Consider the following 26945-nt stretch of genomic DNA (forward strand, 5'->3'; position numbering starts at 1 on the left):
TAGATGGCAAGCCTTGAGTTCGTTTTCGACTCGCTCATCTAGGTATAGGAACCAAACTCAATCTAGAAGAGCTCTCTTTGTGGCAACTATACCATAATGTCCTTCGTGAGCCACTCTAATAATTCTCTGTTGGAAAATCTCTGGAATTTGGGTTCCTCGTAGCATGACTCCTTCTTGAGTTATGAACAATCTTCAACGTTGTTTTATTTTTGATATTCAGCCTCATGGTGAGGGGTCAAGAGTGTCGGTTCCATAACTAATTTCTAATAATGTCTTTCAATTTCAGCTTGTCACTATCATTACCTATGGCGGTGACGATCTAGGCTAACGATATGACAGCTGGTGTATTTGTTTTGACGATTAAATTAATATAGTCCTCAGCCATCTTGAATGGAGTACCTTGAACTTGCATAGGCACTCTGGAAAAGTAGTCAGCAGGATTCTGTTCATTTCCACAATGCACAATGATATAATCAGTGGTGGCTCCCCCATTAGGGCGTGGGGGCGTTTCCCCACTACTTTCTCGCAGTGCGAGAAGGCAGAAACATAAATGATAATAACTACTTATGTTTCTGCTTCTTGCACTGCGAGAAAGCAGAAGTGCCTTGTTGGGGGTGGGCGGTCCTGCTCGAGGGCAGGGGGGAGTGGCTAGCCCACTGTTGTGCCAACTGACTGTTTTGTCAGTACCCACAACACTGGGCAAGCCACTCCTACCCCGCCCTCGACGAGCACAACCGCCCACTCTCCCTTTTTCTCTATGTAGGCTGCTTCATGCAGCAGCCTATATAGAGAAAATGGCCCGGCTGGGGTGCTCTCCTATGCGCTTCACCAATCACAACACTACCATTGCAGCGTTGTGATTGGTGGAGGGGAGGGAGGCTGCCTTTCCTGGCTGATGACGAATCAGGAATTGGAAAAGGCAGGACGGCGGGAGTCGGGAATCGGACCAATCCAGAAGCTGAGGTGGCAGCGGTGCATAACGGTAAGTTAAGTTTTATTTTATTTATATTTTTAATTAAACAATCCCCTCCCACCTCCCCCTATTCCCCCCCCCCGGGTTGACCCCATTTCCACCCCCTATACCCCCACCCACCCGTCATGCCGTCCGCGACTGCAAACTGCTCAGTTTGCGCCTAAATTGAATGTAATTGGACCGTAGAAGCTGATTTGGGAACTTAGTATCAATCTAAAACTACTGATTGGCTCCAATAAAGTTATTTCCCTTGCGTTCTCTTGGTCAGTGTATCCGTACTTCGAATGTTTTCTCGCACTGCATTTCCAGATTCATACGTTTAGGTTTGTCTTGTACAAAAGTCCAGTTGTCATCCTACTAAGCACGGAGTTTTTCCTCAAACGTACCTGCCTGCTAATCCAGGCCCCCGTCGCCAACAAAGGCTGAGCCAGCCTGCCCACTGTGGTTGTTGAGTTTTCTTGACGAATCTGTGAAACCTTCACTGGAGTTAAAGCAGTGGCAGCTTTGGGTGTGGTGTTTGCTGGCGGAATGGTTCATTTTGATACATGTGTTATTTTATTGCATTAGATGCACGCCCACTTCTTACAGTCTGGCGGGTATTCTACCGTGCATGTGACGTTTCAAAATGTCTCGGCTGTTCTGTCATGCTGTATGCTTCTTGAGAAGCTGTCTTTCAGTGTAATTGTAAGTCTCCCCAGCCCTGGGAACTACACTATCTGAGGCTATACCTGAAATGAACCAAACAAACGTCTGCTAAGAACAAAAGTACAAATAAGCGGCATACCTCACAATTAGAAAACAAGCATTTACAATGCAATAGGTCTGGCATTAGGAAAGTTTGAGCTATTGGTATTGTAAATGACAGATTTTTTATTTATGTTTTGTTTTTGAAAATAGCTAAATTAATAGCTTTGTTATTTACAATGCTAATAGTTATAACTTTCGCGAATGTGACACCTATAGCATTTGTAATGCAATAGGTGTTGTATTTACGAGACTTCCATGTATTGATATTACAAATAACAATGGCTTTTATTCTGTTTTGTTATGCTATGCTGTTTTGTTATACAATGCTATTTTTTGTTGTTCTTCAAAATTTCCTTGGTGTGAGGGTCCCGCAGTTCCCCTTTAGTTAATCAGGCTCGCTTGCGACACAACACACATTCAGACCCTTCCTTTACGCCCTACCACTTTCAAATGTCACCAGCCGCCACTGCTAAGCTTGCACTCACAGAAGGCACAAACAAAGTGCGTTTACTTCAGAAAATAGCAGTTGATACAAGTGGTATCATTTGAAACTGCCCACTAATGCCATAAGCACAATGGAAGAACAAAAACTTGCGAACCCAAGGAGGAGGACCAAAGGAAGTTTCAGACGATACAAACTACAAGCCTTGTGAAGAATGTCAAGATGAGAAGAAAGAAGACAAAGACTAAGGTGCCAGGAGCTGGAAGTAGCTGATGAGGGAGGAGCCTTTAGCTGTGCATAGGCACCAGGGAGCCTTTTTGAAACTTGTCTTGATGACCTAATAACGTTCTACTATAGTGTCTTATAGCCAGCACATCGAACCTGCTTTTTTAAAACAAGACCAGTATTGCCTTCACTATCTCTGTACCGTATATGTAAAAAAAAAGAAAATTCCAATAAAATCTTTTAAAATTAAAAAAATAAATAAATAGTGCAGCAAAGGGGGGCGTGGGGCAGAACGGGTCCAACTGGACTCAGGGACATAATTTCTGCTTGCATGAGGGCACGTGACACCCTTGCTTTGCCAGTGCTGGAGACCCTTCCTCGTCTAAAGAATCAGAATACACTGCACTGTTTAAATCAAAAGCATCTAAAGAGTTGTTTGAGATCGACAGCCGAAAGAAAGTAAGTTAAGTCCATGAACAGGATCCCGGGACGGCTTCTGCGTTCTGCGTGTGCATGTGTCTGCCCTGCGGTTGCTTTCTGGCGAGGAGGCTGCAGTCCTTTCGGAAGCGCTGCATTCCAGAAGAATGGAAATGGAAGCCAGATGCTCGGGGCGCGACCCGACGGAGACTGATATTGCCAGACACCTACTCACCGTCTGATGATGTCAGCCCTGGGGAGCGCTCGCGCTGGGCTCCGCGTGCCTCGGCCATGACTTTCGTTCACGCGTTACTCATTCTCATGAACCCCTGTCTGCGTTCCGGGGGAGCCAGCGTTCGGGAGAACAAAACGCCGTGCCCAGTTTCTTTTGTGTGATCTTAATGCTGTTTACATGTGCACAATGCACAGTACAAACCGCATAAGTATAAATATCAAAGCCAAGGGCAAGACCTCCACTAAGAAAGTGCCTCCCAGTCACATCGCGTCATCACGTCTCGCCTCACAGCCCGCCAGACACACGCGGCCTCCTACCTTTCACACTTTCGGCTCTTACCAGTATCAGATTTGTTTCACTCTGTTGGACAGAGCCTTAAAAGCCTGCTTACCAGTCGGCATGACAGTCACAATCATTGTCCGCTTTAGCTGTTACCTGCAAGCTGTATCTCTTCTCTGGTTTCAAGCATTCCTATTTATCAACAGACTTGAAAATATCTAATTCGGCAGCAGAATTTTGGAATCCCTGCCCCTCCTCACTTATGTGACCTGAAGACACACACACACCTAAACCCTTTTTAAGAAGTCAGCAGTAAACTGCACGGCGCTGGAGATCAGCCCAAAGAAACACAAGCAGCACCCAAACACCTCTGTAGGGAACCATTGTCGTCACTCACCCGTGTTCGGCATTGTCTGCTTCGTGACCGAAAGAGCTAGCGGAAGTCAGGCAGCCTTCGTTGGGACGTGGGCGGGGCCTGCAAAGACACAGGAAGGAACTGCCAGGAGAACGTCCTGGAACCCTGCACGCTGAATGCTGGCTGCCGAGGGACACGCGGAAAGAGCCCGGTGAGTGGAGGGGGAGGGGGGTACGCGCGTGTGTCTGTGTGTGTTCGAGTGTGTCTGTGCGTGTGTCTGTCTGTGTGCGCGTGGGTCTGTTTAAGGGGGGGTGCGTGTGTGTATGCAGTGTGTGTGTGTGCCTGTGTATGTGTGTGGCTGGGTATGTGCGCATGCGTGAGTGTGGCTGTGTGAGTGTGTTTGCGCATGGGAATATGAGGCACGAGAGGGGCACGGCGCCGTGCGCGCCCACGAGGTGAAATCTGCGCTCGTGCCCCTCTCGTGTCTACATTCCCAGATACGGGCAGCAATAGGTCTCGAGCAGACTCTGCTCGACTTAAAAAGAAAATTCCAAGTACACAGTTTGGACGAAAAAACACCACCTGGGGAATGGCTGATATGATATTTCGTCTCTCTTTGCGGTTACATATATGAACCTATAACAATCATTAGCAATGGACGTCTAGTCAGGTCCCTCAATTACGTTAGCTCCTCTTAAATTTATTTTCTACTTGACATCTAGACTCATTTCCTCAAAGAGGCGACTCGGTCTCAGCTCCAAATACTTGAACTGATATAAACTACCCGATGCAGCAATGATCAGGCTCAAATTATCTAGCCTGGCTTCCAAAGCTATACACCTATCCAGACATACATAGTCAACTTGTCAAACAGCTCAGGCACATTCTGAGACTGCAGCAGTAAGAACCCTCAACCTGGAAATTAAATTTAAAATCTGACAAGCACGAAACCAATCATTCACAGGAACTGCTACCGACCTGCGGAAATTTGTCAACCATCATCCTCAACCCAATCTCCTTTACTTCAGGGAGACATTATAACACATCCACACATACTTTTCTGCATCACATGGACTAACTCTAATGTTGAAATGCCCATGGTTGCATTATACAATATAATTAAATGTCTGCTGTTACTTCTCTGTAAAGAATCCAAATACACTCTTAGTTGTGTTGTGAAAAACCGTCCTGTAACTATTTATGTGGTACCCTTTCTTACCAGAATGCTAGAGGGAAGAGAAGGTTAAAAAAAAAAAATCCACTGGTTTTTGCACCCTTAGTACTTTTACTTTTCATCCTTCTTTTTGCCAGGTCAAAATTCACTTCTTTGTACCTTTGCAACAGTTATTTCTTGGGAATTAGGTTACTTTTCTTAGACACCCAGAATTGGGCTTTGCAATTGCCACATCTCCCTCTTTCTCAGAGTCTAACTCTGCAAAGTGCCTACGCGTCAATCTCCCAGTATCACGCCTGGAAAGTCACTCCCCTCTTCCATGGCTATTCTGCTTTTTTTTTTTTTTTTGCAAGCCATCACTCTTCCATAGACAGTAAGCCATATCAAGCCCTTCGCTTTTCCATGTTTCCATGACCAGCCTATTTTAGGAAGCCCCTCACTCTTCCATGTCTAGCAAGTCCTAGCAGGACCCTTACTCTTCCATTGCCAGCGAGACTTAGCAAACCCCTTCACAACTCATCCTTTACATAAAGTTTAAGGGTTTGCAAGCCATCTTCTACACTTCCATCCTAGTGGCAGGCTTTGTAAGGCCCATACTACTTTTCTACCCCTGGAGGCCCTGCCTTCCTTTACTACTTTCACTTCCAGCGCTGTGTTCGACTACTTTACTTGCCTTCAATGGGTGCTTCAAGTCACAAACACTCAGATTTCACATCAGGTGACAGCCATAAGACCCTCGGAAAAGCATACATCACAAGCGAAAGGAAAATACTTTACTGAGCACTTAGAACAACTATAACACAGTCTGACCAGATGAAGGAACCCATTTAGAAGTGTAACATTTTCAAAAATAAAATGCCATACCTAAGTTTAACATATAAATCGTTTGCTAGATCGGGTTAAACCATATCCTAGTAGGACTCAATTTTTGGGGTACATTTCTGGGTAAACAATACATGTGTTTGAAACCTTTCGTGGGCATTTGCAAGTGCTCTTTCCTATAAGCATGACTTTTACTTGATTTTAAACATAAGGTTGTAGACCAGCGGAAATGGACACTAGGAAAGACCATAGCTTAGCAAACCTATCCACCTTTGAAAGTCCGCAAATATACCTAAACAAGCCAAGCAACCTGCCAAGAAGCCCGGCTGTGACACTAGCAATCCCAGAAGTGGCTTAACTCAGGCGCTCAGAAAAATATGACGCTCTATAAAAGCAGTCTTAATTTGGATAAGGAGGATGTATAGCAATACCAAGGTCTGTGAACAAGGTACCCATTGGGAACTAGGTGGCAGTCTCCAAAGGAATTACAGGAAGCCATTATTGCAAGTGGACTATCGTGTCACTGTCCATAACCAGTGTCAGAGTAGCAAGCTTTCACCCACTCCACTTTCAAATGAGGCCTTGAAAAGCCCAGAAGTTACTTTCTTTTCTACCTTCAAAATCAGGCCCTGTTAATCACTGCACTTGAAACAGAAAAGATTGCAGTGCCACCTCGATGACACAGTGCCCTATGGCACTCCTTATGAGACGTAGTCTCACGTTGTATATACAAGTTTAAAAGCTGATTTTGTGATGACAAAATTATATGAACTCCGTTTCTCGTTGTTTATCAGATTCATCTTTAATTGTGATTCCACATTGTTGCTTCACAATGTTGTTTTCAAGTGTTCGTGGTATTATCCCAAACTGGATTATGGCTTCTTTACAATAATGCGATCAATTTCAATGCATTTATATCCCTATGCATTTCGGGACCTTGCCCTTCATCAGGGGAATAGCATTCGATCTGGGGATAAAAGGAAAAATTACCGGGTAAAGACCAGGTATAGTGGCTCTTCCACGTTACAGCACGAGTGTTGGTGAAAAAAACAATTGAGAAAGAATAAAAACAAGGGTGCGTGCAAATAAAGCGATTTTTGAAAAAACGCAGTGAGCTTCGTGAAATTATGGTGACGAGAATACGTGCAAGTGGAGCGTGTAGAAAAAAACGCAGTAGGCTTAGTGCGATTATGGTGTCAATGTCGGACTGTGTATAGAGTTAACCCAGTGGCACCCAGAAAGAAGCACTTTCAACCATACCCACCAAGTATCCAGTCTATATCTACACACCAAGGTGTGCCGCACACCACACATCTTTTAATCACTGCACTTGTTCATTCCGAGTGGGCAAGCAACTCCCCATCTCCATTTTGATATCTATTGTGAGGCGCAAAGCAACCATCCATTCCCGCTGACCCAGGATCAGAGAGACCCGACTTATAAGTGCAATAGATATCAAGCCAAAGAGACTTCCAACTCAAAATAATCCAACAAACATCTCCATTAACATAACAAGATCTTAACTCGAGACTCGTAGGGAAACATATTTTAAACTTGCTTACTCCCATCATTGTTAAGAGGGCAGTTGTGAGCATAACGGTCATTCTGAACAGCCAACCACTTAAATGCTCGTCACGGAGTAGATTTTGAAAGAGCAAGCAGAAAGGAAGCAAACAGAAGGTTACATGCCAATGTTCCAAAATTTGGGAACATGTCATAGCGCGTTTTATTCTTAGTTGCTTCCAGCAGCACACAAAGGAGAAGAATAACTCGGTACTCGCCATTCATTAAAACAATAGCACTCCTAATATGTGGCTTGACCGGTAAAGAGACTAAGCAGAGTGCGACATGCAAAGGTAGCGTGGTAGAGCAAATAGAAATGTGTGACGATATAGACAACAAGCCGTGAGCGTGCGCATCCCGAAACCGGAAGTTCGGGAGCGTCACGCCTGTCGTGGGGCGGGACTTTCGTCTTCCGCGAAGCCCGCGCCCACGGAGTGGATGGCCCAGGAGCAGTCGTGACGCACAGCAGAAGTCAGGAGTGGCGGCTAAGGCCGCTGACGCGGTAAGTGGGGCGGGGTTGGGGGCGGCGGCGGTATGTGTGTCTGTGTGCGCGTGTGTGTATGCCTGCGTGTTTGTGTGTGCCTGCGTGTGTGTGTGTTTGCCTGCATGTGTGCCTGCGCGTGTGCTTGTTTGTATGTGTGTGCGCATGCGTGAGTGTGCCTGTGTGAGTGTGTTTGCGCATGGGAATGAGGCACGAGAGGGGCACAGCACCGTGCGTGCCCACGAGGTCAAATCTGCGCTTGTGCACCCTCTCGTGTCTACATTCCCAAATACGGGCCACAATAGGTCTTTCGCTGAAGCTCGACCTAAAAATATATGAAGCACAGGACCCTATTTACTGTCTTAAGAGTTGGATGCTCTGTAGAAAAAAGAGAGTATTTTGTTGAATCCGGGACTCTTCAAACCGAAGCTCTTTCCCGCTCTCTCACCTGTAGTCATCTGCCTGACATGTTCACTTGATGGGCATTCACTTCGCAGGACAACCACTCATACAACCATTTCACATCCTTCTGGTATGCTTGCTGTCCTCATCTTTTACCTCCTTTCTGTACAGTCGTCCCATCACCCTTTCCTCCTCTCTTGTAACAGGGATCACCCCTTCTTCCTCTCTTTTCCACTTATGTGATTTTCGCTCTCTTGCTCTGGGTTGCAGTCTGATGTGGAAAATAAGTACCAGTCACCTTAAGTGTGTGCCGGCGGACCCCAGCTCCAACCACAGGGTCAAATTAAGCACTGACCTCTACCATCTTCTGGCACCCTACATGCACATACCTCTTCTTATGTCCTTTCAGTTTATGTCCTCTACTTTTATGTATAATGTCTTCTCACGGCTCACACCTTAGAACTTAAAACTGTGGAATGATCAACAAAATTAAACCACCTAAAAAAATGTTTAAAGTTGTCTCAACGCTCCTCTTTCCAACAATGCTTGTAAATGTGTTTGAAGGTAAAATGCCAGTCTAATTCCACGTACTGCATTTTTCTGTATTATCCAAAGAACTGTTTTCAATGTCTGTCACCGAGCATGTGGGAACATAAACGGATTGGCAGCCGAGTACATTTGCTGCATATGTTGAGACATGCTGGCAGCCACCAATCTTCCCGCCTTTTCTTCTCTGGTTCTCCTGTGTTTGAAATCCCAGAAACACCTGTGTAAACAGCTGCGCACATTTACATCAGCATAAGAAAAGACTATCCTCATTGCTAAAAAAAATTGGCAATTTCTTAAATGATAAATAATTAAATTGTATTGCTTTATTAACCTCCCTGCTTTTTCAAATTTGCTTGAAAATGCATAATTTGCCAACTGTACCACTGGGCCTCACAATTGCAGGTGGTTAATGACTGGGTCTACACAACGAGGTCGGAGCCTGCCTAAAGGGTGGTTAGACATGTCATGCCGGGGGGCAACTGTGAGCCTCTCTTGTACTCGTGGAAGCGATGCAGAGATCTTCAGTCACATATGGGTGTGGTGATGCAGTGTTGGAGGGGGGGCTAACAAATTCTCGGTTTGGGCAGGCACCCTAATGGGCAGGACGGTGCTCTGGTTTGGGGACCAACTAGCCGAGGTGTCAAGACTAACTGGCTTCAAGGGCTGGAGGCTGATCGGGATTGACTACCTGGGCGATGTGTGGAAGGGGAACGCTCCCAGATCCTTTGCCCTCCTTAAAAAAGAATACCAACTGCACGACTCCCAACACTACCACTACCTGCGCCTTACCCATGCCCTGCGAACACACAAAGGCACGGACTCCTCACTCCGAGAATACTCTCCCCTAGAGGACAGACTCCTTTTGACCCAATCCCGGAGAAACCCACGTCTACCATCTACCGCAAGTTCATAAACAACATGCCTGCCCCTGACGACCCTGCGGGAAAGATGGGAGGGTGACATTGGAAGCCTGGAGGACGAAGATTGGCAGGATGCCCTGAAAAGTCCCTGCGAAATTGCAATTAGGATTAGGTTCCGCCTTGTGCAATTGAAAATCTTGCACCGGGTTTACTACCCGCGCACCCACTTATTCTCTTGGGGGAGGAGCCTGTCTCCTTTGTGTGCGAGGGGCTGTCAGGGGGAGGGAACCTTTTTCCACATACTGTGGGAATGCCAGTACATAGTGCCCATTTGGAACAAAGTAGCACAAATGATGGCAACAGTACTGGGATCACCGGTCCCGGTGGATCCGAGGTGGCTACTACTAAGGATTAAAGGAGCCGCTGACTTGTCCAGATACAACGAGATTTGGATAGCAACAGCTGCGGGGCTGGCGAAACGTAATATAGCCAGTAACTGGGGGGCCCAGGCGCCCCCTCCGTAGGCTAAGGGGACGAGAGACCTGGATTGGTGCCAGAGGGCGGAGGAGACGATCTATAAGTCCAGAGAATGTGTGAAGAAATGGAAGAAGGTGTGGGGCCCCTGGCGCAGATATCGGGCTGAGCGGGCGGGGGTAGGATAGTATGGATTGTATAAATTGCCCATTCCACTAACGTGTGTCCTCAAAAGTACAGCGTACTGCTGCTTTTCTGTATGTCTTTTGATCACTGAAGTGTATTGTATGAGACCTTGTGCTCATTTAATAAAAAGATTTACAAAAAAAAAAAGAAAATGCCCCCCCCCCCAAAACCCCCGTAGGTTGTTCGGGCATGCTCACTACACTCGCACGCCGCAGCGCAGTACGACAATAATTTTACGCCTCACCCCTTTCAAATGTCACCAGCTGCCACTGGGTATAATTGTACTTTTCCAATCGTAATCCCCATCTTTCAATGCGAGGAGGCATCTTGGCTTTTAGATTGCCAAATATAGTCACTAAAGCTTGAAGATCAGTTTCCAATGTAGTAGGTTTTCAATACAGGAACACATGGAAGTATTCACAAGCCCATGCCACAACTAAATTATCTTTCTCAGTTTGTGGGTAAGCACGTTCTGTTTGGGTCATACTTCTACTGGCATATGCCACAGTATGCATTTGTGCATTTGTATGTCCACTGTGCGGTAAGAGCATAGAGCTTAACTCCACAGGACTAGCATCAGCAACAACCTCTGTATGAAGCTTGTGAAGTAGGCTATTTCAGTAGCACTTTCAATGGCTTGTTTAATCTTCTTAAAACGTTTCACGTATTCTTGCGACCACTCAAATGAAACATTTTTCGCAGTCAACTCTCATAATTGAGCATTTACAAAATCAAAATCTCTTATGTATCATGAACAGTAACTGGTCATGCCAAGAAATGATTGTAGCATAGAGATGTCTTGTGGGGCATCAGTATTTGGTAGTGCGTATACTTTTGCAGGATCAGGTGTCATGCCCCCATCTGAAAAGATATGAACAGAGAATTTCAACTTTGTCTTGTGAAACTCACATTTGTCTGCATTTCTCTGTCAAATCTGCATCTGCAATTAAACAACATACTTTGGTGAGAGCTTTATTGTGCTCCTTCTTTGTAGCTCTAACAGCCAATATGTAATCGCTAGAATGAAATGCATTCACAGCAGGTTCTATGATACGCCGAATGACATCTTGGAACATTTCTGCAGCCGATGACACATCAAAACAGAGTCTCTTGTAACGAAATAGACCAACATGTGTAGAAAATGTTGTAATATACCTGCAATCTTTTTCGAGTTCCAACTGATGGTAATCTTTTTTTAAATCAAGACATGAGAAAACTTTTGCACCATTTAGCTGAGTAATTATGTCAGCAATATGTGAACCTGGATGTTGTTCTCTTTCAATTACATTGTTTGCCTGACACATGTCAACTCATATGCGTACAGTTCCTTCACTGTCCTTTTGGGGCACTACCACTATGAGAGAAACCCATGGCGTCGGACCAGTAGAACTCTCAATAATATCATGCTTATGTAATGAGTCAATGCCGCTCGTGGAAGTATCTTTGGGGCATCTGTGTGCGTGCCTGCTGCTGGGGGACTTTACACTCTGTATCCAGCAAGGAGCAGCATTTGGGAAAGACGCGAGGACTCCAGGGACCAGGAGCCTCGAGGCCAGGCACACCTGTGCTGGAGCTGTCAGCCACGCCCCCACCTACCACATAACATCTCGCGGCCCCCGCTTCGCGGGAGCCGCTCGTGGAAGTATCTTTGGGGCATCTGTGTGCGTGCCTGCTGCTGGGGGACTTTACTAATCGTACTAAACTCATTGGGGGGGATTGCGTCATAATACATTTAGATAGTTCTGATTTGGCCGACAGATTGTTCTGGGATGGCTCGGAGATCTCAGACACCGGTTATATGAGACCAGTTCCTCTGGGTTTTTTCTATCCTCCAGATACCTTCTACCCATCCACAGACTTGTATCACGGGGCACGTCGCCCAGCCATGGCAGAGAAGGGTTGGAGTTCATTATCAGGAGGTGTCAGTACAGACAGAAATCCATGCCCGCTTTCCACAATGGGGGGCCTAGGTATCCCGATGGCACCCCACCACCAGAGACCCCATACAGTTGGCGTGGGGTCTGGGCCGGTTCTGAGTAACCGTTTCTCCCCCCTTTCAGATATAGAGGAAATTGACTGACAGTTAGCCCCAACGACGCTTGCCACATGCGAGGCTTCCAACCCCGATGTGACAGCGGCTGGTAAAATTATCAGCGGGAATGTCGCTGGCATTAGAGCAAAAAGGGTGGATACAGCCTGGGTAGATTTTATTGCCAGTCACGACATTATAGCTATCCAAGAATCGTGGGACCCCTCCCCCAGTTTTTGGTTGGACGACTTTACATGTTTTGTCGTTCCAGCCATCTCAAGCAGCGCGGGCAGAGCAAAGGGCGGCCTCATTTCCCTTTTTTCATTAAAACTCTTGGGGAACTTGAACCAGATTAAGTTGGGTTCTCCTAACCTTCTAATTGTAGAATGGGTAGTTTCCCCTACCCGCAAATTTATTTTTATCAATTTTTATAATTCCTGGGCAAGGGACGAGGGGAACGAACACTTGGCCGCCCTGGAACAGTTTTTATCCAATCTCAGTCTAAAAAATTACACTAATTTCGAGCTCATTTTATTGGGCGATTTTAATATTCATCCCTGCAGCGACCTATGCTATACAGGAGAGCATGAGGGACCAACAGGTACGACGATCCCTGATTTCGAGCACACTAAGTCAGGAGAGGCCCTTGGAGAGCTGTTGGCCAACTTTAATTTTTTTTGAACCAACTAACACTGATGCCGAGACAAGAACTAGCACTTATAAGGTCACTGATCATGGCTCAGTACTGGACTATATCTTTCTGAGCCCTGGCATCTTACATAGGGTTGTGAAGTATAACGTAATTGTCTCGATATATAGTGATCACAACCCGGTGTTGCTCGAGTTGTCCTGGGGAGACCTCATGGGCGATAAGTCTTGCCCCTCCCAAATGGAGGTTGCCTTAGTACCGACGGATCAAGGGAGAAGGCTTAAGTGGGCAAAGGTGGTCCCTGATAGTTTTACTGAATATCTACTCCCCAAGATCGAGGGCAATATAGCCATTTGTCAGAACCAAATGGCTACCAACTTAGAAATCATGGGGGCCTTCGAGTCACTATGCGCTCAAATCTCAAAAGATTTGACGTCCTATCCTTGTCAGAGAGCTAATAAACCACATAGATGGTTTGACTCTAACTGTTCAAGAGCACATAAGGCATTTAAACAGGCATTGTCACGCTCCCCGAGAGATATGCTTGCTATTGTCAAATCGAGGAAGGAATATAAGTTAACCATCAGTGGCAGGAAAAACGCCATTAAAAAGGAAGCATGGGATAAACTACTCTCTACGGAGGTATTGCGCGACAGTAGTCAGTTTTGGGCCACAATTAATCAGCCCTTTTTTTCTGACTCAGATAATTCGGTTATGGACTGTGTCATCCCTGACGCTAAATGGCTTCTTCATTTTAAAGAAGTCTATGGCGATTCAGACACTAGCGCCCAAGGTTCTTCTCCGGTGGCCTCTGAGTTTGCTCCTCTACTCTTCAGTTATGATGAAGTGGAGAAAGCAATACTAGAGACTTCGGAAAAAAGGCGCCGGGGCCGGGCGGTGTACCGGCCGACCTTTACAGACACTCACCGAAACTTTGGGCAAAGGTGTTAACCAATGTCTTCCGCACCGCTAATGGAAATATTTTCCCGTCCACCTGGGTCACCTCAATTATTGTGCCAATCTTTAAAATGGGCCAGCGAGACGACCCTGCGTGTTACAGGCCCATTTCCCTCTTGGACTCTGCGATTAAGATTCTAGGCAGAGTTCTATTGCTCAAGTTAAGGGCCAACATACAGAGCAGTGGGGGCCTCTCAAACATAAAATATGGGTTTAGAGAGAAAAGAGGCACCCTGGAACAATGCTCCAACCTGCACCTCCTAATTTCTAAATATACGGTAGCCAAGGAGGGGTCATTATTTTTGGCATTTATGGACCTCTCCTCGGCTTTCGACCTAGTAAACCGGGCCAAGTTGTGGTCAATCCTACTCGAAATTGGGATTGATGTTAATTTTATGGTGTCCCTTCATCAGGACCTGTTTGCCTCGGTTAGGGTCACTAAGGAAGGCAGGTGCACAAGCCGTTTCAAATCAGTGAAGGGAGTGTGCCAGGGTTGCATCCTGGCCCCCCTCCTTTTCACCATCTACATTAACGGCCTGGGAAGGTTTCTAGAGGAGGCAGGGGTGGATGTTCCGCGTGTAGGAGATGTTACAATACCGGCTCTCCTATACGCGGACGATGCAGTACTAATAGCGCGCACTGGTATCGGACTCCAGAGACTGTTGGATCTATTTGGGGCTTTTATGGATCAGTTAGATCTAAAGATAAATGCAAAAAAATCCCATTCGATGGTGGTTGGTCTCCATAGATACAAGTCCAAATCTAAAACCTTTGTCTGCAAGGGCGAGGTGGTTTCAAGGGTTGCCGTTTTCCCCTATCTGGGGGTTCTATTTGACAAGAGGGGCTCATGGGCCCCCCAGGTTAGGGCAAAAAGCATATCTATGGCTCGATCCACGTCAGCCCTTATGGGTTTTGCAAAAAGGTTAGGGGCCAGGCCCATGGAGGCTGTTTTAAAAGTTTACAATACTAAATGCATTCCTATTGCCACCTATGGTTCACCTCTGTGGGGATACGTGCCCCAAGACAAAATTCAAAGAGTGGAAAATGGGTTTTTGAGATCCCTTTTGTCTGTCCCTAAGTCTTCTCCCACCTTCTCGATCCATTCGGAGGTGGGTCTGGACTATGTAACAGATAGGTTAAATGTGGCCCCATTAACATTCTGGGCAAAAACATGGCTTAACCATGAATTATCCTTGAACCATGCCATCCTGTCTGATGTAATAGCGCTGGATTACGCCAAAAACATACCTTTGTTGGATTATTTGAGAAATGCCTTTATGCAGTTGGGTCGCCCGGAGCTCTTTCTGTCTCCATCTAGCATCAGGAGGGAGGATGTTAATTGATCAAGATTCATTTTTTAGATAGGGCGAGAGTGGCTCGTGAGGAGCTGGAACTCGTGAAACCAACAGTTAGACTGCACTTTATGGTAACAATTTCCCCCTCACTTGAGCCATACCTCAGTATTGTAACAAAACCCTTTCATAGATTTTTATTATCTAAATTTAGATTCAATTTGATCCATTTTACCTTGGGTAGCTATCAATCATGGGCCAAACCAGAACATGGCCCACCTTGCAGATGCGATAACTTTTCTCAACAAGATACAATGCATTATTTTATTATGTTTTGCGGGTTTTACACGGATATGAGGAAAAAATACTTGTTACCAATTCTGAGAGAGGCCGGCTTCCATCAAGTCAGGCCCGCACTAATCTATCTCCAGTTGTTGAGTAACACCCGCATTATCTATTGTGTGGCCAGTTTTTTAGTGGCGGCATGTAGAATTAAGTCAAAAACTGTGTCATCAAATGCTTTATCTTAATTAATTGCATTTTTAAGCCACCTTATCCCTGACTAATTGTATGGCATTCGCTCACAAGGGTTTTGCACTATCTTGTAAATATATGAATTGTTTGTTTTTAAGCATGTATGTAAATTTTATGCTTTTTATGATTTTAACAAATCGAATAAAGTGTATTTTGACTGACTGACTGACTGAGTCAAGTTCTTTTTCAGTAACTTCTTGCAGGTGGAAAGCAATTTGTCTATGTCTCTGAGCAACAAAACGGACATCTTCATTAATATGCAATTTCACTTTCATAGTCTTAAGCTTTCCCAACCCATGAAACAACTAAGAGAATTGACTTACTATTTTTTTTTTTTTTTTGAATATATTTGATTAGGCTTTCAGCATTTATATTCAGTACACAATTATGCAGTGAGCAAAAGGAAATGGTACACTTATTCCATATAGTTACGCAACGACAGTATAGTACAGCGATAACACACAGCAGGGTATTGAATACGTATAAAATTTCTTGCAGTAAAGTTGATGGAACAGTATGTGTAGAAATGCGGGCTGTAGAGAATGTGATGTCGCTCTGTACCGATAGTGGTGCGGTCTAGGGTATGGGGATGAGATGTGTTGTGAAGCGATTGACTTACTATTTTGTGATGAGCATTAATATTGTAATTAACAGAAATCAGTTTCATATCAGCAGCTTGTGCTGAAAATGAGTAGACAGGCAGTTGATGCTATACCTTGAAGCACAAGGATGGGTGCTGGCATCTTCCTTTTCTTGTGTTACATCCTCACAACAGACGAACCGTGACTTTTTATGGGAGTCAATGCAGCCTTTGTATACACTTTTGTTTTCAAAGGTGTGAGTTGCGGTAAAGGAAACAGTTCATTAGATTTCTCTTAAGGCATTATGTTTATTGAGGCAACACTGTTGATGATAAAAAGTATCGAACATCCATATATTTCCAATGTAATCTTAGGACAATGTTTGTATGACTTTGTTGCTTCATCATGTTGATTTGTATGCGATTTACATTTTTTTTTAAATGCGGCCAGTACAACATGCGCACTTTTCTCTAAGGTATACATCTACATGGGACAACCATCTTCTTCAATTTCACTCGATATTGAAGCAGATGAACAGTTTGATAATGATTTAGAGGACACTCTAGTTTGTTCACTATCGATTTGCCTCAACTGATGTCGCTCCTTAGCATTGTGGACGTCCTTCGAATGTTGCTTCTGTAAGGTTCTGGTGGCCATTTTGTCTTCGTGCCATGACACACTTACTTTTTCCCTCGCTTTGCAAACTGTCACAAAATGGTTCTCCTCCGCACAGCCTTTACATATCTTTACAATGGCGGGACATTTACTTTCTTGGGTAAATGAAAAAAAACATCTAAAACACAACTTCTTTTTACATACAGACATCACTTTGTGTCCTTCTGTCTTTTGCTTTGGCATACTTTTTACCCTCATGACTGATTCACTGGGGCCACCTCGGGCCTCCATGTCAGCAGCTTGTCTTTCAGCACGCTCTTCAGCTCTGGCAGCCATCAACACTCGCTCCAGGCTAGGAGTTTCTCTCAGCATTCCTTGTCTGAATGAATCGTGACAAGCATCCATCTATAGCTCTAAGACGAATAGCTTTGACACCATTGAATTCATTGAACTTACAGTGTTTGATGAGCATATCAAGTCTTTCCACAAAATCATCAATGATTTCTCCAACTTTTTGGCGTTCTTGACTAAAATTGTATAGTTCATATTCAACATTTGGCACTGGATTAAACTTGAGATTCAATGTTTCTTCAGTCTGACGGTATGTGATGTCTTCGTCAGTTTGCAGCAATTTCTTTATGGCTTCTTTCACACCATCACCAGCAAGCTTTTTAAGATACTTGATAATCTTTTTGTTATCAGTCTCTTCAAGTGTATCCGGGAGCATTTGCCGGTGTTCACCAACCGCAATTATAGCATGCGTACTAGCACTGTACTATTGAACTCTGTGACATGGTAAAGGAGATAGCACAATGTACATGTATATGATTTGCGCTGTTATGAACAATTCACATGGCCATTGCTAAAACTCTATATGTCATATATGTGCTGAATGCTATCTGAAAAACAATAAAACAGATTTAAACAAACAATAAGTCTCTTCAAGTGCATCAGTGAAATCATCAAATGTCTCCAATCAAGCCATCTATATATCGCTAATATTTTGCTTTTTGGCGGTATCGTATGGTGGTGGTGGTTTCAGAGAACAGATCAGCAAGACATCAATTGGGTTTTTAGATGTCATGGTGGGGATCAAAGATGGAACACTGGTGACTGGTCTGTTCAGAAAAAAGACATGCCAGGAGTTCACATCCACGTAATCTGGTAGCCAGTCTCCCCTATGGGGAACTATTACGTGCGAAACGTAATTGCAGTACCACAAGTGTATATGAAGCTGAAAAAAATATCATGTGTGCGTGCTTTAAGGAAAGAGGCTACAAGGATAAAACCATCAGAGAGGCAAATAGTAGGGCAGATAAAGTTAAGCGCAATGAACTGCTTAATCCCAAAAAACAGGAGGATGTGGAAGGGACAGTGAGGTTTATAACCACTTTATTAGGACAAGCACAGGATAGCAGGAGAATTTTAAAAAGAATTGTCATGTGTTGTCCACAGATAAGCACCTGAAGGCCCATATTGCGAGCAATCCACAAATCACGTTCAGGAAGAGCAAGTTGTTGAGGGATGATCTGTGTCATAATCATGTCACCAGCTCTGATTATGTTGGGGATCGGAATCATCCAGGCTTCAGGTGTTGCAGGAATTGCAAAGCCTGTGGTAAAATCCACGACTGTACCAAGATAGTTATACCTAACACTGATAGAGAATTTATTAGCAGAAAACCCCTGACCTGCAACTCAGTTTATTGTGTATATGTTCTAAAATGCCCCTGTAACAAATGGTATGTGGGGAGTGCCATACACTGTGCTAAGAAGAGGGTATTGGAACATGTCCATGTGATCAGACATAACAACAGGCAATACCCAGTTGCACGCCACTTTCACGATTTCCATTTCCACAATGAAAATCTATTGGAGATGGTAGTAATTGATTGTGTTGTGATGGGAGTCAGGGGTGGCAATCGGGAGTTGGCCTTACGCAAATTGGAATCAAAGTATATCACTGAATTAGAAAGTTTGGCACCTAATGGGTTAAATTCAAGCGAAGAATTGGCGGTTCATTTGATTGACTAATTAGAGTGTAATGTAATGGCTTTATGTGGTTTCTGAACCTTATAGTGATTTTATTGTTTTTAATGTTTTCAGATAAGATATCACGTTCGACTTTGGCACAAACAAGAAGAAAGATCATATGGTTCTAACCTGAGGCTCCATGGTTTGAGATTTGCTATATTGTTGATATATCATGACATAATGTATAATATGAGCAGAGATATAGATCTATTTAACTCCCTTAAAACATGAACATTGATTTATAATATCGGGCCATTAATTCTTCCTACCCCCTTCGACTTTTTTTTTTTAATACAGATATTCGGCAAGTCTGGCCGTTATTTAGAATATCCACACGCTGAACTGAATTTACAGAGTGGACAAGGCCACTACATTCTACCGGTAAGAGCAACTGAAATCACTAACTAACAACTGTAGATAGAGAACCATATATCCCTAATAGCGTTTCCCCTATTTACAGGCAGCATTACACGCGACCGAAAGGGTCCCGTGAAATTACGCCTCCCAAAAGACCAACCAAGCGAAGAGAAATTGTTCACCGCGATTGTCCAATAAAATCTATACAGCAAAGAAAGCGTTACACCTTGATTGCTTTTCAACATCGAAATTAAGGTAATATATATTAACGTACTTATGAAATGTGCCCCCGCAGGGAGGATTAGTAACAGTCAGCCATACCCGTAACATGACACACGCTGTTTAAATCTTTAGGCACCGGCTATCCTTCCATACTGCGTACGGTGCGTTCCTTTTTACTAAAAAGAGCAACATCTTCGTGACTACATTTGACGACATTGATTGCCTTCCAACATCTAAATTAAGGTAATATATACCAACGTTGTTATGAAATGTGCCCCCGCAGGGTAGATTAGTAACAGTCAGCCCATACCCGTAACATAACACACGATGTGTAAATCTTTAGGCAACGGCTATCCCTCCGCACTGCGCACGGTGCGTTTCTTTCACTAAAAAAGAGCAATATCTTCGTGACTACATTTTATCAGTTAAGACAAGGAAAATAAGATACAAGAAAACAAAACAAGGAACTGATGTTAAGGGTGTGCTTAAGATGTAATGGACAGATGCCATCTAGCTTTAATTATAATATCAGACTGCCTTGTATGACCATTTCCGAGAGAAATATGGCCACAGAATTACAATCCCTGCAAGTACGTGGTACTTATAAATATTTCTCAATAAATAAGCCTAGCATCCACCAGCTTTAGAAAATGGCAACTATATGATCCCTTCAACCATACTGCCCCCTGCATTTGTCAGCAAACCGATAAAAGATCTAGCCATAGTTATGCCTTCTTTGTGTGGCATTTCTCTTTGCAGTATTTTTCTAACCCACAGAAACCTATGTACAATTTAACAAATAATCACAGGACTCAGATGTGGTTATATTCTCAGTAACCATTCCTTTCCCCCTTCCCCTACCCCACCCAGTATAAATTTAGACTAAGGTATAACACAGTATACGCTAATGTCATTTTGTTATAGAAACAATGAGTCTTGTCTCTAAGTTTGTATCGTTAGACATAAATGAATACCACTTACCTACTGAAACGTTATCCAACAAATCATAGGTAAAATAAGCGAGAAATGATGACCTATACTGTATATAACAACAAAATGTTTTCTTGCATTTGTCCTCATGATATCCGTGATACGATTTAAAAATATGTGGTACAAATGGATATATGATTCTTGTTCAGTGTTGAGCATAACCAATTTAGCGGTACATCATAATGAATGAAAGATTTACTAGCGTTACCAAATATGTAATGAACAGTTAATGATATACACTGCTTCAATGTAAGAATATAAAAAATAGTAAAAATATGTTTATAAATGTCATTTTACAGCATACAGATGGTACGGTCCTGATGAAGACACACCTCACGTGTCGAAACGCGTCGACAGGAAACCATTTATTTGTATATTGCTCAATGAACTTTTAAAGTGTTAAATCATGTTTACTTATGTAACATTACAATGAAGGTTACATTTATTTTTAATATTGAACAAATAATTTTATCGAATGATCTTTTTATGAAAAAACTTCAAGACATTAAAATCAAGTACACACTTGAAAGCAGTTGTATCATGTTTTTGTAGATACAATGTTTTGTATCTGAATACGCTAGCAACTCATGTGTATGCCTGGGTAACTTTGTTTACACATATAATGTATAATATGTACTGTTTAGTGAGATACAGCCACACGAGATGCCCACTTGGGCAGGATTGAATACAATGGAATGTAATTTCATTGAATTTAATTTTTTCCACCTATTACACAGGATTTCTAAGATTCATGAATTAGTGGGGTCACAAGATCGTAGGGTGTGACCCGAATATGGTGGACTGCATCTATATTGAAGTTGTCAAGCAAGATGTATTGGATGCAGTTATTGTTAACTAAAAGTATTTGAACCAAGATACTCGCCCATTTGGGCATGTAATGTTTACAGTCGGTATAATCAACTATTGGCAGTCATATACATCAACTGTCGTATACACCCGCCCACTGGGACGTGATTGGGTGAATGCACTCGGTACTTGTAATACCGCCCATTGGGGCGGTGATGGGGGCAGTCAGGAAACTGGTCTGCCTCGATAGGATTATAACTTGCGGCCACATTAGAACCACACACTGTTGTTTTGGAATATTTGCAATATTTTATGGAAACAAGCTATAACGAGAGGTATTTAAAATGCTTATTGAAATGGTGCATTTTAATTTATTGCATTTGCGACAACAATGGTGCAGAAATGTTTTGATTGGCATCTTCACTAAGGCAAATAACTTAAAATGATGACATGTTGTAGAATGCATTTTTTGTGATGTACTTTGCAAATATGACAAGATATATATACATATACTGAATGCAGTTATAAAATGGCTGCCCATGTTGAAAATGTTATTGGTTGCACTTGAGGTGGTTAGTCCTCTGTCGATGTTAGACATGGGATAAAACTTGAAAGTATCGTACCATGTTTATAAACGTGAACAAGGCATAAGCCGAAACACGTTGTGTTGGACTATTAAAACCTTTTGCACAGCATATCCGAGTTTCCGGGCTTTTCTGCAGTGAATTCACGGAGGAGTGTGGTGTGGGAAATAAATCTATATATATATATATTCACTGAAAAAACCATAGGTTATAGACCATATATAGTTAGGAATTAGCATTTAGAAAACCTTATTTTACTCACACAAAACCATTGAAATTCCATATATAGTTAGTTGCACTAACTATATATCGCGCACCCGCAATCCACTGCTGATGATGTCACATATTACATCATTCATGACATGGTCAGTGACATCACTGATGACATCACTGATGACATCTCAAATGACATCATCTAATGTCTGTGTGTTTTTGTAAAGTTTAAATACGTTTTACATATTGAAGAATGACTGGATGTATGGAAGACTGAGTGTGTGTGTGGCTGGCTGGGAGGTGTGTGACTCTGCATATCAATGTGTACTTGTATCAGTGATTGTATAAGAGAGTAAGTATGTGTTAGTATATGTGTGAAAAGTATGGTGTTCTGTGTTTAACTATAGATGAGGAAATCGAAGTGTGATTGATTCTTCACAGGACTGACTAGGTGTATGAGTGCATATGATAGTGTTGTAATAATAAGTGACTGTATGTATGAGTAATTGTATGGGTGAATGAGTGAATGTGTGTGTAGACGTACGAATCAGTGAGTGCGTATGTAGTAACTGGTATTGGTGTGTCATGATGTCATCAGTGATGTCATTTGAGATGTCATCAGTGATGTCATTTCAGATGTCATTAGTGATGTCATCAGTGATGTCACTGAAGTATGGTGTTCTGTGTTTAACTGTATAGATGAAGAAATGGAAGTGTGATTGATTCTTTACAGGACTGACTTGGTGTGTGAGTAACTCCATGGATGAGTGGCAGTGTGTGACTGTCTGCATAGGTGTATGAGTGCATATGATAGTGTTGTAATAATGAGTGACTGTATGTATGAGTGATTGTATGGGTGAATGAGTGAATGTGTGTGTAGACGTAGGAATCAGTGAGTGCGTATGTAGTAACTGGTATTGGTGTGTCATGATGTCATCAGTGATGTCATTTGAGATGTCATCAGTGATGTCATCAGTGATGTCATTTGAGATGTCATCAGTGATGTCACTGACCATGTCATGAATGATGTAATATGTGACATCATCAGCAGTGGATTGCGGGTGCGCGATATATAGTTAGTGCAACTAACTATATATGGAATTTCAATGGTTTTGTGTGAGTAAAATAAGGTTTTCTAAATGCTAATTCCTAACTATATATGGTCTATAACCTATGGTTTTTTCAGTGAATTTTCAAGGTTTTGTAAATGCTAATTCCTAACTATATATGGTCTATAACCTATGGTTTTTTCAGTGAATTTCATTGGTTTTTTAACAGCTAATATCTGTAGCTGTAAAATGTATTCTTCTTTAAATCCAAAAATATATTTTATATGTTTATTAATAACTTTTTTTTAAAATATTTTTTTTCTTCGTTCCCGCTTCGCGAATCGGGAAGCTTCCCGTTAGCTGACCTTGATGCCGCGAAATAGACCGCGAGCCGGTAAACGTTTCTTTACCGCAACTGCCGCGTTAGAAAACAACATCGTGACGCCTCCCGTCCGCATGACGTTTCGCGTTGTTGCGTGATACGTCATATGACGTGCTACGTTAGCGAACTGGTACGCTTACCGAGTTGCAAAGCACAGGTTTCTGGAAGCAAACCGGGAGGCCCTGCAAAGCGCGTAACGTAAACACAGCAGGTCATGTGACTTGGTAATAACACTTTTCATTGGTTCATTTCACTTTTGGTTTCCTAATGATGTAAGACTAGGTCATATAATCTAAAATGAACACTTTTCATTGGTTGAGAACTATTGTTTTTCCCAAATGATGAAAATCCCTCCTTCTTTCCTCACTCTGACTTTCATCATTGTGAGAGAAAGACCCTTTGTTACCAGTGAGCAATGGCTTCTTTAGTAGCTTCAGCTGGTGCTTCCCCACCACCTCCACCACATCCAAGGAAGAGTGGACCACCTGCTGAAGTTATAATTCAGCAAGAAGAGGAAGAAGAGGAACAGGACGACGAGCACGAAGAGAGGCACTTTTTGCCTGAGGAGCCCAGGACGTCTCACCGGAAAGAAAACTTCATTTGGCAATTTTTTTAAATTCCCAAAGGTCAGAAAAAAGTAAATGCAAGATACGTAACTTGCCTTATATGTCAAGATAGACTGTCCAGAGGGACCGACAAAAAATACAGTTTCGGAAACTACACAATGCATCGCCATATGACTAGGTGGCATCCTAACAACTACAGTGCTGCACAGTTTCGTAACGACCTAGATAATCTCCCTATTATGGCCAGAAGATCTGTTGTACCGGAAGTAACGGGACCAGAGGGCAGGGAGATGGTGCCAAATATACAAACGAGATTTCGTGAAGTAAAACAAGTCTGCGTACATTGAAGTGGATTCATTTGCTACGGAGAAAGTAGCATCACTCTGATCAACAGAGCTATTGACTATCATATGCAAGTTTGTACGAAACGCCCCAAATAATAAATTCTTTTTTTTTGTTTTGTTGCTCCTGTTGAGCCCTTTACAATGAATCGTTTTCGTTGCCCCCTCCGAAAAAAAACAAAAAAAAATATAAAACTGTTCAGAAAAATTCAAAAAAAGTAAAAAAATGTTCAGAAAAATAATAAAAAAAATATAAAACAACAAAAACAATAAAAAAAAGTTCTTTTCAGAACAACCTCCCCGTTATTAAAAAATTGGTACAATATTTGGAACTGTGCCAACCTCTATTTCTCTTAGTTCGCTTCCCAGTTCGCTCCCCGGTACGCGAACCAAAAGCAACCAAAAAATTTTTTTTTTAAAAAAGAACAGTAAGTATAAGGGAAGGAAACAGACAGTTATGTTAAAAGAAAGACAGCTATAGGGGAGTAAACTAGAGATACTATAACCCGTAATCCACTGCTGATGATGTCACATATTACATCATTCATGACATGCTCAGTGACATCATCAGCAGAGGATTGCGGGTAACAGTATCCCTAGTTTATTCCCTATAGCTGTGTTTGTTTTAACATAACTGTCTGTTTCCTTCCCTTATACTTACTGTTCTTTTAAAAAAAATTTTTTAGATCAGTCAGAAACAGTGAAAGTAATGAAATATAAAAGACTACGTAGAATATGAGCACTGTATGCAACAACTTTGACACTTACAGAAGCCTCACCTTCTCCATGCCTCCTACACAGTTCTACATGTACATCATAAATGCAAACAGAACAGAATTAATTATACATGTTAAATGGTTTATTTTTGCTGTTCTCAGAATGTATCAAATTTCACTAAAACAATGACTTGAAGGTATTCATCATATAACAGCGGGGAAAAAAAACACAATCAAAATGATTGTGTTTAAAAAACCCATACAACATAACAAATCAGAATTCAGAACTCCTTAAAGTTAACTTACTTTCCATGACGGCCAAGGATGTCCTATGAACAGCTTACACTCTGTTGTGCTGTTATTACTTTCAACCCGCCACTTTCTGAAAGAAAACCTCCATCGTTTTCAAAAACATGTTACATACAATAAATGACTTCTCGCTCTCTACCACACGTTTCCACAAGGCCAAATCGTGTCTGAGCCATTTATAACTCTTAGAATTCTTTTAAGCCAATCCCGTCATGTTGTATTTCCGCAACTTTCACAATTAAAATGTTGAAGATCATTTTCACAATCCTGGACTAGTAATATCTTCCCCTTCTTGCTCAATCATGTTCTACATTTCCTATCACACTGATACTGCTTACTATGAAGCAGACTTACACTACCTTTATGACTAGTACAATTATTTAATTCTCTACATCACTTTTAATCACAAAGCAATGTAAAACAGTAGACAGCATTGCAGACTTACATTCCCTCTACTCCATGTTTTGATTGGCTGCTTCAATTAGCTTATAAAAAGAAACAGTTTTTCTGAACTCATTCAAAGTGCACGTATTTCTCCATGACGTCCAGTGTTATGGTAAGAAGTTATGTCTCTGTACTACACTTATCCTCAAGGCCAAATCGTGTAGGAGCCATTAGAACTTCTTGAAATTCCTCAGAGCACATCCCGAGATTCTTTCCCTAAAATTTTGGTTTTAAAAACACCAGGTAAGAGTTTTTAAGGTCATACGGCAATTTGTTTTTGAAAATTAAAACAGAATCATTGCAGAATGACCAGCCATTTCTACACTTTAAATAAGCTGTATAATGTCCTGATGTTATTGAAGGACCATCATGACACTACGCTCCCAAACGCCACCTCCGATCAGCCAACCACGCCCTCGCCGCCGTCCCCCGCATCCGAAGAGCAACTACAGGAGGAAGGTCCTTCTCCTACCTGGCCGCCAAGACCTGGAACTCCCTCCCGACCGACCTGCGCCTGACCCAAGACCACCTCTCCTTCAGGAAGAAGCTGAAGACCTGGCTGTTCGAGCAGTAGCGGCACTCCCCCCCCCCCAGCGCCTTGAGACCCTACGGGTATGTAGCGCGCTTTATAAGTGTCATTGATTGATTGATTGATATATAATTGCTACAGTTACAAAGGTCCTTCCTGATATTGACAACTGTGAAGCCACAACATTTTTAATTAAAGTTGTCAATTTTGTTCCATCAGGCCTACATCGTTGGAACATTAAAATGACATACTGGCCATATGTTCGTATAAATAATGTGGACATCATTTCAGATTTACATTGGCTACACTCCATGTTGTGATCAGCTGCTTTTACTAGCTTATTAAAAGAGACTGATTTACTGTCTGGCAAAGTTAAATATATAAATCTTTCTGAGTCTACACTAGTAGTACTTGATACCCTACAGTTCTCGCAGTCATGCTGCCATTGATAAGAAAGCCCAAACAGGTGATCTACATCTACACCTTCATCATGCAATACATCAAGCATATACATTAAAAACTCCTGACAATCTTGCTGACTATTTTGAGAGAATTGTGTTTG

At 42.6% G+C, this 26945-nt stretch overlaps 1 long non-coding RNA gene across 2 annotated transcripts in view; it reads left to right on the plus strand.

Annotated features, from left to right (window-relative positions):
• LOC144825822 (uncharacterized) overlaps positions 1-21819 on the plus strand; it is a 295061-nt gene extending 273242 nt beyond the window's left edge. Inside the window, exons 2-5 of one of the 2 annotated variants that reach the window (XR_013609602.1) lie at positions 18947-19255; positions 19335-19486; positions 19586-19696; positions 20743-21819. This is a non-coding gene — a long non-coding RNA (uncharacterized LOC144825822). The remainder of the gene's footprint in view (positions 1-18946; positions 19256-19334; positions 19487-19585; positions 19697-20742) is intronic. The other variant, XR_013609607.1, reaches the window with a different exon arrangement.
• The last annotated feature ends 5126 nt before the right edge of the window (positions 21820-26945 follow it).

The sequence above is a fragment of the Lissotriton helveticus genome, chromosome 1_1 (genome assembly GCF_964261635.1).
Source record: "Lissotriton helveticus chromosome 1_1, aLisHel1.1, whole genome shotgun sequence".
Lineage (NCBI taxonomy): Eukaryota > Metazoa > Chordata > Amphibia > Caudata > Salamandridae > Lissotriton > Lissotriton helveticus.